Genomic DNA, 17,711 nt, shown 5'->3' with positions numbered 1-17,711 from the left:
ATATTTTAGTAGCCACCCTTTGCCTTGATGACAGCTTTGCAAGTTCTCTTGGCATTCTCTCAAGCAGCTTCACGAGGAATGCTTTTCCAACAGTCTTGAAGGAGTTCCCACATATGCTGAGCATTTATTGGCTGCTTTTCCTTCACTCTGCAGTCTAACCCATCCCAAACGATCTTAATTGGGTTGAGGTCGCGTGATTGTGGAGGCCAGGTCATCTGATGCAGCACTTAATCACTTTCCTTGGTCAAATAGCCCTTACACAGCCTGGAGGTGTGTTTCGGGTCATTGTCTTGTTGAAAAAGCAATGATAGTCCCACTAAGTGCAAACCAGATGGGATGGTGTATCGCTGCAGAATGCTGTGGTTAAGTGTGCCTTGAATTCTAAATAAATCACTGACAGTGTCACCAGAAAAGCACCCCCACACCATCACACTTCCTCATCCATGCTTCACGGTGGGAAACACACATGCTGAGATCATCTGTTCACCTACTCTGCGTCTCACAAAGACACGGCGGTTCGAACCAAAAATCTCAAATATGGACTCATCAGACCAAAGGACAGATTTCCACCTGTCTAATGTCCATTGGTTGTGTTTCTTGGTAGAAGCAAATCACTTCTTCTTATTGGTGTCCTTTAGTAGTGGTTTCTTTGCAGCAATTCAACCATGAAGGCCTGATTCTCGCAGTCTCCTCTGAACAGTTGATGTTGAGATGTGTCTGTTATGTGTGTGTGTCTGCGTCTCACAAAGACACGGCGGTTGGAACCAGAAATCTAAAATTTGGACTCATCAGACCAAAGGACAGATTTCCACCAGTTTAATATCCATTGCTCGTGTTTCTTATCGGTGTCCTTTAGTGGTTTCTTTGCATCAATTCGACTATGAAGGCCTGATTCACGCAGTCTCCTCTGAACAGTTGAACAGTTGATGTGTCTTTTACTTGAACTCTGAAGCATTTCTTTGGGCTGCAATCTGAGGTGCAGTTAACTCTAATCAACTTATCCTCTGCAGCAGAGGTCATTTCTTCCTTTCCTGTGGCGGTCCTCATGAGAGACAGTTTCATCATAGCGCTTGATGGTTTAAGTGACTGCGCTTGAAGAAACTTTCAAAGTTCTTGACATTTTCAGGATTGAAAGTAATGATGGACTGTTGTTTCTCTTTGTTTATGTGAGCTGTTTTTGCATAATATGGACTTGGTATTTTACCAAATAGGGCTTCTGTATACCACCCCTACCTTGTCAAAACACATCTGATTGGCTCAAACACATTAAGAAGGAAAGATAATCCACAAATTAACTTTTAACAAGGCACACCTATTAATTGAAATGCATTCATGGTGACTTCCTCATGAAGCTGGTTGAGAGAATGCCAAGTGTGTGCAAAGCTGTGTTCAAGGCAAAGGGTGGCGGTTTTGAAGAATTTCAAATATAACATATATCTGGATTTGATGAACACTTTTTTGGTTACTACATGATTCCATATGTGTTATTTCATAGTGTTGATGTCTTCACTATTATTCTACAATGTAGAAATACATAGTAAAAATAAAGAAATCCTTGTAAGATGTTGTGTCCAAACTTTTGACTGGTACTGTACATTTTCTGATTGGAAAAAACATGACACTTTGTTCGCTGTGAAAGCAATATTATGAGAAATTCACAATTTTATGTCATTCTCAACTAACTTGACTGTGGCTGTGGTCATGGGGTTTAAACAGTGACGTGTGAAGGTTAAGTTGTGACAGAAGGTTGTGACGTAAGGGGGGAAATGCAGGACAGCAGCAGTTTATTACCTGTGAATATGATAGCGAACACAATGACACCCCTGTCTCTTAGCCCAACAATGCTGCTGGGCCACAAAACTATAGAGAGTTTCCTGATTCCTGAACTTCTTGAACACTGGACAGAACGGGTTGAACAACGAAACACTTCCGTCTGTTCGTCCGGCCCTTTTGTCAGTCATTCTCCACCCTAACGGATACTGCAGACACACGGAAACTCAACAAGAGAGTGATAGGAATGATTCAAAAACACCACCGGGCTCAAACTGGTTGAATAAATGTCGTTTCTAGATATTGAAGTGATTGATGACAAGTGGGAAAACTGAATGATGCCAGTACTCCTCCTTAATGTGTCTGTTTGTGTCACGTTCTGACCATAGTTCTTTTGTGTTTTCCTTGTTTTAGTGTTGGTCAGGACGTGAGCTGGGTGGGTATTCTATGTTGTGTGTCTAGTTTGTCCGTTTCTATGTATGACCTAATATGGTTCTCAATCAGAGGCAGGTGTTAGTCATTGTCTCTGATTGGGAACCATATTTAGGTAGCTTGTTTTGTGTTGGTGTTTGTGGGTGGTTGTTTCCTGTCTTTGTGTTCTCTGCACCAGATAGGTCTGTTTCGGGTTTTGCCACGTTTGTTATTTTGTATTTGTGTAGTTGTTCACGTTATCGTCATTTATTAAACATGGTGAACACGAACTACACTGTATTTTGGTCCTCCTCTCCTTCAACGGAAGAAAACCATTACAGTTTGACATTGACCAACCCTCTAAGATCTATGACCATCACATATGACAAACGAAAACCTCATGTGACTTGCAGTAGCATAATGTAAATAATCCTTGCGTTTTTATCCGTGATAATGTTTTGTCTATGTAATGTCGTCTCAGACTACAGCAGCCTACAGCAGCCCAGGTAATCGTCAAAATAAATTAATGAGAGTATCTAGGTCTTCGTAGCCACTTGAACAGGTTATGTTATTGATAACTATTCTGTTAATTGCTTATTGATAATCAAGAAAAGGAACCTGATCAGAAATCAGCTGGTCTATGATAATGGGACACAAAGATGTCAGGAGTCCAGTGAGCGAGGCACTTCAACACTTCTTCAACACTCCACTAGAGGTCCCAGTCTGACCTCTTTACACAGAACAGACAGAGAGAGAGAGAGAAAGAAGTGAAAGAGAGAGAGAGAGAGAGAGAGAGAGAGGGGGGAGAGAGGGGGGTGAGAGAGAGGAGAGAGAGGGAAGTGAGAGAGAGAGAGAGAGAGAGAGAGAGAGAGAGAGAGAGAGATAGAGGGGAGGAGAGGTAGAGATGGGGAGAGAGAAGAGCGTGAGAGAGAGAGAGAGAGAGAGAGAGAGAGAGATAAAAGATGAAGATGTGTGTGTTTGGGCTGAATGGGCCTACTCTTTCTGACCAGGCCTGGAGTAACGACTGAGTTACCTCTTGTTCTGTGTAGACTGATCCAACGGTCATAGGTCAAGCATGTAATCTACTGCTGGCTCTCTCTTTTCTCTCTGCCCCTCCCCCTCTCTAGCACACTGTGAGATGTTTCTTTCAGAGTTATAGGAAACACTTGATAAGATTATAATTTTCTGAACTTTTGCATGTTTTTGATACTGAATGTAAAAAATGGCCTCGTCAAAGTCCAGACCTAACCCCAATTGAGATGTTGTGGCAGGATTTGAAACGAGCAGTTGATGCTTGAAAACCCACAAATATCGCTGAGTTAAAGCAGTTCTGCATGGAAAAGGGGGGCCACAATTCCTCCACAGCGACGTGAGAGACTGAGAGACTGAGAGACAACTACAGGAAGCGTTTGGCTGCAGTCATTAGAGCTAAAGGTGACACAACCAGTAATTGAGTGTAAGGGGGCAATACATTCTTCACACAGGTAAATTGGGTGTTGCATATCTTTGTTAATGAATTAAATAAAGAAATAAAGTATTTATATGTATTTATATATATGTATATATATTTGTAGTAGTTGTGAACCTTAATATTAGGTTTTGGTTGAAGATATCATACGTCAGTTTAAAACAATATGCAACAATATACAAATAAAAAATCTATAAAAAAATAGAGAAAATAAAAAAAGGAGGAGGGGCAAATAGTTTTTCACGGCCCTGTCTGAGGCCTGATAACATTCTTCCCCGTGATAACACACAGGGTAGAATGTGAAGTGGCTCTCCAAATCAAGTGCCTTGGCTATTGCACTGATCCCTTTACCTTGACAGAACCCTTGTCCTTTGTACTCAATGTTAAACGGGACGCGCAGACAATGAGCGATATGAGTAACACGCCTAAACAGAGGTATAACTTCACAATCGTATCAGAATAAGTGTGTTTTACAGGGTGAGTCTGTCTCAAGAGTTTCCTATGTTAAAACAACAGAGACCATACCCTGCAATGTAATGGACTGTCTGCCTCTGTCAGTCTGTCTCAATCAGTTCCTACAACAAACTGTTTCTGAATTTTTGACAAGAATTTTCAACATTTGTGACCTCTAGGAATTTAAAAACTGTTGTTAAACTAAAATTAATGTCCTCTCCCTCTCACACGTTATATTCAATCATTACCTTGACCTACTGTACGTATGTGTCATTAAAACATTCATACAGTCATAAATCACAGAAACCGACTGTTTTACAGCCAGGTCCAGATCTCAGATCAGTCGGTTCAGGCGTGCAGTACACAGAACAGGTTAAACGTCCAAGTGAAGGGAGTTACTCCAATCAATCCTATGGACGTGGTCATTTTCACCTATCTAACTCCTTTGTGAGATAAAGAGAGAACAACAATCTGACATGAGGAGAAGCACATTTCCAACCATCTTCTATCTGCAGGTTAGCTGGTGATTCAGACACTTTTCCAACAGTCTTCTATCTGCAGGTTAGCTGGCGATTCAGACACTTTTCCAACAGTCTTCTATCTGCAGGTTGGCTGGTAAACCCTGATTTGTTGTCCTCAGACCATGGAACAAATCACAGTGCTAAGTGTGCCCAGTCGGACAGTCCAGTCAACCTCTGAGAACAGCTCACCTCTGCAGTTTAAATCACTTGTGGGAGGGATACTACTCCAGGACTCTTCTGTCCTCTCCCCACCTCTGAGCCGAAGCTACGGTTATAGCAGTGGACACGCACACACATATAACACACACACATACACAAACGCACAACCCATCCAGAGTCTCCCGGGCATAGATAAGACTTCAGAGAAGAAGGCAGATTTACAAGACGCCACAGAGGGCCTTTCAAATACTGCTGAGGAAATGTTTACGCAACATCATCTACGTCAGGCACAAGGGGATGGAAAAACATGCCTCTCAAAGCAGAACTGAACACTCTGGAGATTCATTGATAACTATGAATCTATCAGCAAGTTCTATTTCACTACAAGGACTTTCATGGGCTTGTTAAAATCAGTCCTGGTCAGCCAGGACTGTCAGCTGCACTGCAAATATTAAACATACATCTCCACCGAGGCTTACACTGACACGGTTAGTCATTCTAATACACTGACACGGTTAGTCATTCTAATACACTGACACGGTTAGTCATTCTAATACACTGACACGGTTAGTCATTCTAATACACTGACACGGTTAGTCACTCTAATACACGGACACGGTTAGTCATTCTAATACACTGACACGGTTAGTCACTCTAATACACTGACACGGTTAGTCATTCTAATACACTGACACGGTTAGTCATTCTAATACACTGACACGGTTAGTCATTCTAATACACTGACACGGTAGTCACTCTAATACACTGACACGGTTAGTCATTCTAATACACTGACACGGTTAGTCATTCTAATACACTGGTTAGTCATTCTAATACACTGACACGGTTAGTCATTCTAATACACTGACACGGTTAGTCATTCTAATACACTGACACGGTTAGTCATTCTAATACACTGACACGGTTAGTCATTACACTAATACACTCTAATACACTGACACGGTTAGTCATTCTAATACACTGACACGGTTAGTCATTCTAATACACTGACACGGTTAGTCATTCTAATACACTGACACGGTTAGTCATTCTAATACACTGACACGGTTAGTCATTCTAATACACTGACACGGTTAATACACGGTTAGTCATTCTAATACACTGACACGGTTAGTCACTGACACGGTTAGTCATTCTAATACACTGACACGGTTAGTCATTCTAATACACTGACACGGTTAGTCATTCTAATACACTGACACGGTTAGTCATTCTAATACACTGACACGGTTAGTCATTCTAATACACTGACACGGTTAGTCATTCTAATACACTGACACGGTTAGTCATTCTAATACACTGACACGGTTAGTCACTCTAATACACTGACACGGTTAGTCATTCTAATACACTGACACGGTTAGTCATTCTAATACACTGACACGGTTAGTCATTCTAATACACTGACACGGTTAGTCATTCTAATACACTGACACGGTTAGTCATTCTAATACACTGACACGGTTAGTCACTCTAATACACTGACACGGTTAGTCATTCTAATACACTGACACGGTTAGTCATTCTAATACACTGACACGGTTAGTCATTCTAATACACTGACACGGTTAGTCATTCTAATACACTGACACGGTTAGTCATTCTAATACACTGACACGGTTAGTCATTCTAATACACTGACACGGTTAGTCATTCTAATACACTGACACGGTTAGTCATTCTAATACACTGACACGGTTAGTCATTCTAATACACTGACACGGTTAGTCATTCTAATACACTGACACGGTTAGTCATTCTAATACACTGACACGGTTAGTCATTCTAATACACTGACACGGTTAGTCATTCTAATACACTGACACGGTTAGTCATTCTAATACACTGACACGGTTAGTCATTCTAATACACTGACACGGTTAGTCATTCTAATACACTGACACGGTTAGTCATTCTAATACACTGACACGGTTAGTCATTCTAATACACTGACACGGTTAGTCATTCTAATACACTGACACGGTTAGTCATTCTAATACACTGACACGGTTAGTCATTCTAATACACTGACACGGTTAGTCATTCTAATACACTGACACGGTTAGTCATTCTAATACACTGACACGGTTAGTCACTCTAATACACTGACACGGTTAGTCATTCTAATACACTGACACGGTTAGTCATTCTAATACACTGACACGGTTAGTCATTCTAATACACTGACACGGTTAGTCATTCTAATACACTGACACGGTTAGTCACTCTAATACACTGACACGGTTAGTCATTCTAATACACTGACACGGTTAGTCACTCTAATACACTGACACGGTTAGTCATTCTAATACACTGACACGGTTAGTCATTCTAATACACTGACACGGTTAGTCATTCTAATACACTGACACGGTTAGTCATTCTAATACACTGACACGGTTAGTCACTCTAATACACTGACACGGTTAGTCATTCTAATACACTGACACGGTTAGTCATTCTAATACACTGACACGGTTAGTCATTCTAATACACTGACACGGTTAGTCATTCTAATACACTGACACGGTTAGTCACTCTAATACACTGACACGGTTAGTCATTCTAATACACTGACACGGTTAGTCATTCTAATACACTGACACGGTTAGTCATTCTAATACACTGACATGGTTAGTCATTCTAATACACTGACACGGTTAGTCATTCTAATACACTGACACGGTTAGTCATTCTAATACACTGACACTGGTTAGTCATTCTAATACACTGACACGGTTAGTCATTCTAATACACTGACACGGTTAGTCATTCTAATACACTGACACGGTTAGTCACTCTAATACACTGACACGGTTAGTCACTCTAATACACTGACACGGTTAGTCACTCTAATACACTGACACGGTTAGTCATTCTAATACACTGACACGGTTAGTCATTCTAATACACTGACACGGTTAGTCATTCTAATACACTGACACGGTTAGTCATTCTAATACACTGACACGGTTAGTCATTCTAATACACTGACACGGTTAGTCACTCTAATACACTGACACGGTTAGTCATTCTAATACACTGACACGGTTAGTCATTCTAATACACTGACACGGTTAGTCATTCTAATACACTGACACGGTTAGTCACTAATACACTGACACGGTTAGTCATTCTAATACACTGACACGGTTAGTCATTCTAATACACTGACACGGTTAGTCACTCTAATACACTGAGGCTGTTAGTCACTCTAATACACTGAGGCTGTTAGTCACTCTAATACACTGAGGCTGTTAGTCACTCTAATACACTGACACGGTTAGTCACTCTAATACACTGAGGCTGTTAGTCACTCTAATACACTGAGGCTGGTAGTCACTCTAATACACTGACACAGTTAGTCACTCCAATACACTGACACGGTTAGTCACTCTAATACACTGACACGGTTAGTCACTCTAATACACTGACACGCTGTTAGTCACTCTAATACACTGACACGGTTAGTCACTCTAATACACTGACATGGTTAGTCACTCTAATACACTGACATGGTTAGTCACTCTAATACACTGAGGCTGTTAGTCACTCTAATACACTGACACGGTTAGTCACTCTAATACACTGACACGGTTAGTCACTCTAATACACTGACATGGTTAGTCACTCTAATACACTGACATGGTTAGTCACTCTAATACACTGAGGCTGTTAGTCACTCTAATACACTGACACGGTTAGTCACTCTAATACACTGACATGGTTAGTCACTCTAATACACTGACACAGTTAGTCACTCTAATACACTGAGGCTGTTAGTCACTCTAATACACTGACACGGTTAGTCACTCTAATACACTGAGGCTGTTAGTCACTCTAATACACTGACATGGTTAGTCACTCTAATACACTGAGGCTGTTAGTCACTCTAATACACTGAGGCTGTTAGTCACTCTAATACACTGACACGGTTAGTCACTTTAATACACTGACACAGTTAGTCACTCAAATACACTGAGGCTGTTAGTCACTCTAATACACTGACACGGTTAGTCACTCTAATACACTGAGGCTGTTAGTCACTCTAATACACTGACATGGTTAGTCACTCTAATACACTAAGGCTGTTAGTCACTCTAATACACTGAGGCTGTTAGTCACTCTAATACACTGACACGGTTAGTCACTCTAATACACTGACACGGTTAGTCACTCTAATACACTGACATGGTTAGTCACTCTAATACACTGACATGGTTAGTCACTCTAATACACTGACATGGTTAGTCACTCTAATACACTGAAACGGTTAGTCACTCTAATACACTGAGGCTGTTAGTTATTCTAATACACTGTAATTAGTCACTGACACGGTTAGTCACTCTAATACACTGACACGGTTAGTCACTCTAATACACTGACACGGTTAGTCACTCTAATACACTGAGGCTGTTAGTCATTCTAATACACTGACACGGTTAGTCACTCTAATACACTGAGGCTGTTAGTCATTCTAATACACTGACACGGTTAGTCACTCTAATAAACTGACACGCTTAGTCACTCTAATACACTGACACGGTTAGTCACTCTAATACGCTGAGGCTGTTAGTTACTCTAATACAGTGACACGGTTAGTCACTCTAATACACTGACACGGTTAGTCATTCTAATACACTGACACGGTTAGTCATTCTAATACACTGACACGGTTAGTCATTCTAATACACTGACACTGTTAGTCATTCTAATACACTTACACGGTTAGTCATTCTAATACACTGACATGGTTAGTCATTCTAATACACTGACACGGTTAGTCATTCTAATACACTGACACGGTTAGTCATTCTAATACACTGACACGTTAGTCACTTTAATACACTGACACGGTTAGTCATTCTAATACACTGACACGGTTAGTCATTCTAATACACTGACACGGTTAGTCATTCTAATACACTGACACGGTTAGTCATTCTCATACACTGACACGGTTAGTCACTCTAATACACTGACACGGTTAGTAATTCTAATACACTGACACGGTTAGTCACTCTAATACACTGACACGGTTAGTCATTCTAATACACTGACACGGTTAGTCATTCTAATACACTGACACGGTTAGTCATTCTAATACACTGACACGGTTAGTCATTCTAATACACTGACACGGTTAGTCACTCTAATACACTGACACGGTTAGTCATTCTAATACACTGACACGGTTAGTCATTCTAATACACTGACACGGTTAGTCATTCTAATACACTGACACGGTTAGTCATTCTAATACACTGACACGGTTAGTCACTCTAATACACTGACACGGTTAGTCATTCTAATACACTGACACGGTTAGTCATTCTAATACACTGACACGGTTAGTCATTCTAATACACTGACATGGTTAGTCATTCTAATACACTGACACGGTTAGTCATTCTAATACACGACACGGTTAGTCATTCTAATACACTGACACGGTTAGTCATTCTAATACACTGACACGGTTAGTCATTCTAATACACTGACACGGTTAGTCATTCTAATACACTGACACGGTTAGTCACTCTAATACACTGACACGGTTAGTCATTCTAATACACTGACACGGTTAGTCACTCTAATACACTGACACGGTTAGTCATTCTAATACACTGACACGGTTAGTCATTCTAATACACTGACACGGTTAGTCACTCTAATACACTGACACGGTTAGTCATTCTAATACACTGACACGTTAGTCACTCTAATACACTGACACGGTTAGTCATTCTAATACACTGACACGGTTAGTCATTCTAATACACTGACACGGTTAGTCATTCTAATACACGGACACGGTTAGTCATTCTAATACACTGACACGGTTAGTCACTCTAATACACTGACACGGTTAGTCATTCTAATACACTGACACGGTTAGTCATTCTAATACACTGACACGGTTAGTCATTCTAATACACTGACACGGTTAGTCATTCTAATACACTGACACGGTTAGTCATTCTAATACACTGACACGGTTAGTCATTCTAATACACTGACACGGTTAGTCACTCTAATACACTGAGGCTGTTAGTCACTCTAATACACTGAGGCTGTTAGTCACTCTAATACACTGAGGCTGTTAGTCACTCTAATACACTGACACGGTTAGTCACTCTAATACACTGAGGCTGTTAGTCACTCTAATACACTGAGGCTGGTAGTCATTCTAATACACTGACACAGTTAGTCACTCCAATACAGTGACACGGTTAGTCACTCTAATACACTGACACGGTTAGTCACTCTAATACACTGACACGGTTAGTCACTCTAATACACTGACACGGTTAGTCACTCTAATACACTGACATGGTTAGTCACTCTAATACACTGACATGGTTAGTCACTCTAATACACTGAGGCTGTTAGTCACTCTAATACACTGACACGGTTAGTCACTCTAATACACTGACACGGTTAGTCACTCTAATACACTGACATGGTTAGTCACTCTAATACACTGACATGGTTAGTCACTCTAATACACTGAGGCTGTTAGTCACTCTAATACACTGACACGGTTAGTCACTCTAATACACTGACATGGTTAGTCACTCTAACACACTGACACAGTTAGTCACTCTAATACACTGACACGGTTAGTCACTCTAATACACTGAGGCTGTTAGTCACTCTAATACACTGACATGGTTAGTCACTCTAATACACTGAGGCTGTTAGTCACTCTAATACACTGAGGCTGTTAGTCACTCTAATACACTGACACGGTTAGTCACTTTAATACACTGACACAGTTAGTCACTCAAATACACTGAGGCTGTTAGTCACTCTAATACACTGACACGGTTAGTCACTCTAATACACTGAGGCTGTTAGTCACTCTAATACACTGACATGGTTAGTCACTCTAATACACTAAGGCTGTTAGTCACTCTAATACACTGAGGCTGTTAGTCACTCTAATACACTGACACGGTTAGTCACTCTAATACACTGACACGGTTAGTCACTCTAATACACTGACATGGTTAGTCACTCTAATACACTGACATGGTTAGTCACTCTAATACACTGACATGGTTAGTCACTCTAATACACTGAAACGGTTAGTCACTCTAATAAACTGAGGCTGTTAGTTATTCTAATACACTGTAACGGTTAGTCACTCTAACACACTGACACGGTTAGTCACTCTAATACACTGACACGGTTAGTCACTCTAATACACTGACACGGTTAGTCACTCTAATACACTGAGGCTGTTAGTCATTCTAATACACTGACACGGTTAGTCACTCTAATACACTGAGGCTGTTAGTCATTCTAATACACTGACACGGTTAGTCACTCTAATAAACTGACACGCTTAGTCACTCTAATACACTGACACGGTTAGTCACTCTAATACGCTGAGGCTGTTAGTTACTCTAATACAGTGACACGGTTAGTCACTCTAATACACTGAGGATGTTAGTCATTCTAATACACTGACACGGTTAGTCACTCTAATACACTGAGGATGTTAGTAACTCTCATACACTGAGGCTGTTAGTCACTCTAATACACTGACACGGTTAGTCACTCTAATACACTGAGGCTGTTAGTCACTCTAATACACTGACATGGTTAGTCACTCTAATACACTGAGGCTGTTAGTCACTCTAATACACTGAGGCTGTTAGTCACTCTAATACACTGACACGGTTAGTCACTTTAATACACTGACACAGTTAGTCACTCAAATACACTGAGGCTGTTAGTCACTCTAATACACTGACACGGTTAGTCACTCTAATACACTGAGGCTGTTAGTCACTCTAATACACTGACATGGTTAGTCACTCTAATACACTAAGGCTGTTAGTCACTCTAATACACTGAGGCTGTTAGTCACTCTAATACACTGACACGGTTAGTCACTCTAATACACTGACACGGTTAGTCACTCTAATACACTGACATGGTTAGTCACTCTAATACACTGACATGGTTAGTCACTCTAATACACTGACATGGTTAGTCACTCTAATACACTGAAACGGTTAGTCACTCTAATACACTGAGGCTGTTAGTTATTCTAATACACTGTAACGGTTAGTCACTCTAACACACTGACACGGTTAGTCACTCTAATACACTGACACGGTTAGTCACTCTAATACACTGACACGGTTAGTCACTCTAATACACTGAGGCTGTTAGTCATTCTAATACACTGACACGGTTAGTCACTCTAATACACTGAGGCTGTTAGTCATTCTAATACACTGACACGGTTAGTCACTCTAATAAACTGACACGCTTAGTCACTCTAATACACTGACACGGTTAGTCACTCTAATACGCTGAGGCTGTTAGTTACTCTAATACACTGACACGGTTAGTCACTCTAATACACTGAGGCTGTTAGTCATTCTAATACACTGACACGGTTAGTCACTCTAATACACTGAGGATGTTAGTAACTCTCCTACACTGAGGCTGTTAGTCACTCTAATACACTGAGGCTGTTAGTCACTCTAATACACTGACACTGTTAGTCAATCTAATAAAATGACACTGTTAGTCACTCTAATACACTGACACTGTTAGTCACTCTAATACAATGACACTGTTAGTCACTCTAATACACTGAGGCTGTTAGTCACTCCAATACACTGACACGGTTAGTCATACGAATACACTGACACAGTTAGTCATTCTAATACACTGAGGCTGTTAGTCACTCTAATACACTGACATGGTTAATCGTCCTAATACACTGAGTCTGTTAGTCATTCTAATACACTGACACAGTTAGTCATTCTAATACACTGAGGCTGTTAGTCACTCTAATACACTGAGGCTGTTAGTCACTCTAATACACTGAGGCTGTTAGTCACTCTAATACACTGACACGGTTAGTCACTCTAATACACTGAGGCTGTAGTGACTCTAATACACTGAGGCTGGTAGTCACTCTAATACACTGACACAGTTAGTCACTCCAATACACTGACATGGTTAGTCACTCTAATACACTGACACGGTTAGTCACTCTAATACACTGACACGGTTAGTCACTCTAATACACTGACACGGTTAGTCACTCTAATACACTGACATGGTTAGTCACTCTAATACACTGACATGGTTAGTCACTCTAATACACTGACATGGTTAGTCACTCTAATACACTGACACGGTTAGTCACTCTAATACACTGACACGGTTAGTCACTCTAATACACTGACACGGTTAGTCATTCTAATACACTGACACGGTTAGTCATTCTAATACACTGACACGGTTAGTCATTCTAATACACTGACATGGTTAGTCATTCTAATACACTGACACGGTTAGTCATTCTAATACACGGACACGGTTAGTCATTCTAATACACTGACACGGTTAGTCATTCTAATACACTGACACGGTTAGTCATTCTAATACACGGACACGGTTAGTCATTCTAATACACTGACACGGTTAGTCACTCTAATACACTGACACGGTTAGTCATTCTAATACACTGACACGGTTAGTCACTCTAATACACTGACACGGTTAGTCATTCTAATACACTGACACGGTTAGTCATTCTAATACACTGACACGGTTAGTCACTCTAATACACTGACACGGTTAGTCATTCTAATACACTGACACGGTTAGTCACTCTAATACACTGACACGGTTAGTCATTCTAATACACTGACACGGTTAGTCATTCTAATACACTGACACGGTTAGTCATTCTAATACACGGACACGGTTAGTCACTTTAATACACTGACACAGTTAGTCACTCAAATACACTGAGGCTGTTAGTCACTCTAATACACTGACACGGTTAGTCACTCTAATACACTGAGGCTGTTAGTCACTCTAATACACTGACATGGTTAGTCACTCTAATACACTAAGGCTGTTAGTCACTCTAATACACTGAGGCTGTTAGTCACTCTAATACACTGACACGGTTAGTCACTCTAATACACTGACACGGTTAGTCACTCTAATACACTGACATGGTTAGTCACTCTAATACACTGACATGGTTAGTCACTCTAATACACTGACATGGTTAGTCACTCTAATACACTGAAACGGTTAGTCACTCTAATACACTGAGGCTGTTAGTTATTCTAATACACTGTAACGGTTAGTCACTCTAACACACTGACACGGTTAGTCACTCTAATACACTGACACGGTTAGTCACTCTAATACACTGACACGGTTAGTCACTCTAATACACTGAGGCTGTTAGTCATTCTAATACACTGACACGGTTAGTCACTCTAATACACTGAGGCTGTTAGTCATTCTAATACACTGACACGGTTAGTCACTCTAATAAACTGACACGCTTAGTCACTCTAATACACTGACACGGTTAGTCACTCTAATACGCTGAGGCTGTTAGTTACTCTAATACAGTGACACGGTTAGTCACTCTAATACACTGAGGCTGTTAGTCATTCTAATACACTGACACGGTTAGTCACTCTAATACACTGAGGATGTTAGTAACTCTCCTACACTGAGGCTGTTAGTCACTCTAATACACTGAGGCTGTTAGTCACTCTAATACACTGACACTGTTAGTCAATCTAATAAAATGACACTGTTAGTCACTCTAATACACTGACACTGTTAGTCACTCTAATACAATGACACTGTTAGTCACTCTAATACACTGAGGCTGTTAGTCACTCTAATACACTGACATGGTTAGTCACTCTAATACACTGACACGGTTAGTCACTCTAATACACTGACACGGTTAGTCACTCTAATACACTGACACGGTTAGTCACTCTAATACACTGACATGGTTAGTCACTCTAATACACTGACATGGTTAGTCACTCTAATACACTGACATGGTTAGTCACTCTAATACACTGACACGGTTAGTCACTCTAATACACTGACACGGTTAGTCACTCTAATACACTGACATGGTTAGTCACTCTAATACACTGGCATGGTTAGTCACTCTAATACACTGAGGCTGTTAGTCACTCTAATACACTGACACGGTTAGTCACTCTAATACACTGACATGGTTAGTCACTCTAACACACTGACACAGTTAGTCACTCTAATACACTGAGGCTGTTAGTCACTCTAATAATACACTGACACGGTTAGTCACTCTAATACACTGAGGCTGTTAGTCACTCTAATACACTGACATGGTTAGTCACTCTAATACACTGAGGCTGTTAGTCACTCTAATACACTGAGGCTGTTAGTCACTCTAATACACTGACACGGTTAGTCACTTTAATACACTGACACAGTTAGTCACTCAAATACACTGAGGCTGTTAGTCACTCTAATACACTGACACGGTTAGTCATTCTAATACACTGACACGGTTAGTCACTCTAATACACTGACACGGTTAGTCACTCTAATACACTGACACGGTTAGTCATTCTAATACACTGACACGGTTAGTCACTCTAATACACTGACACGGTTAGTCATTCTAATACACTGACACGGTTAGTCACTCTAATACACTGACACGGTTAGTCATTCTAATACACTGACACGGTTAGTCATTCTAATACACTGACACGGTTAGTCATTCTAATACACTGACACGGTTAGTCATTCTAATACACTGACACGGTTAGTCATTCTAATACACTGACACGGTTAGTCATTCTAATACACTGACACGGTTAGTCATTCTAATACACTGACACGGTTAGTCATTCTAATACACTGACACGGTTAGTCATTCTAATACACTGACATGGTTAGTCATTCTAATACACTGACACGGTTAGTCATTCTAATACACTGACACGGTTAGTCATTCTAATACACTGACACGGTTAGTCACTTTAATACACTGACACGGTTAGTCATTCTAATACACTGACATGGTTAGTCATTCTAATACACTGACACGGTTAGTCATTCTAATACACTGACACGGTTAGTCATTCTAATACACTGACACGGTTAGTCACTCTAATACACTGACACGGTTAGTCATTCTAATACACTGACACGGTTAGTCATTCTAATACACTGACACGGTTAGTCATTCTAATACACTGACATGGTTAGTCATTCTAATACACTGACACGGTTAGTCACTCTAATACACTGACACGGTTAGTCATTCTAATACACTGACACGGTTAGTCACTCTAATACACTGACACGGTTAGTCATTCTAATACACTGACACGGTTAGTCATTCTAATACACTGACACGGTTAGTCATTCTAATACACTGACACGGTTAGTCACTCTAATACACTGACACGGTTAGTCACTCTAATACACTGACACGGTTAGTCACTCTAATACACTGACACGGTTAGTCATTCTAATACACTGACACGGTTAGTCATTCTAATACACTGACACGGTTAGTCATTCTAATACACTGACACGGTTAGTCATTCTAATACACTGACACGGTTAGTCATTCTAATACACTGACACGGTTAGTCATTCTAATACACTGACACGGTTAGTCACTCTAATACACTGACACGGTTAGTCACTCTAATACACTGACACGGTTAGTCACTCTAATACACTGACACGGTTAGTCATTCTAATACACTGACACGGTTAGTCATTCTAATACACTGACACGGTTAGTCATTCTAATACACTGACACGGTTAGTCATTCTAATACACTGACACGGTTAGTCATTCTAATACACTGACACGGTTAGTCATTCTAATACACTGACACGGTTAGTCATTCTAATACACTGACACGGTTAGTCATTCTAATACACTGACACGGTTAGTCATTCTAATACACTGACACGGTTAGTCATTCTAATACACTGACATGGTTAGTCATTCTAATACACTGACACGGTTAGTCATTCTAATACACTGACACGGTTAGTCATTCTAATACACTGACACGGTTAGTCATTCTAATACA

Source organism: Oncorhynchus tshawytscha, linkage group LG22 (genome assembly GCF_018296145.1).
Source record: "Oncorhynchus tshawytscha isolate Ot180627B linkage group LG22, Otsh_v2.0, whole genome shotgun sequence".
NCBI lineage: Eukaryota > Metazoa > Chordata > Actinopteri > Salmoniformes > Salmonidae > Oncorhynchus > Oncorhynchus tshawytscha.
The sequence above is the reverse complement of the archived record's forward strand: the minus strand, read 5'-3'. Positions refer to the sequence as shown.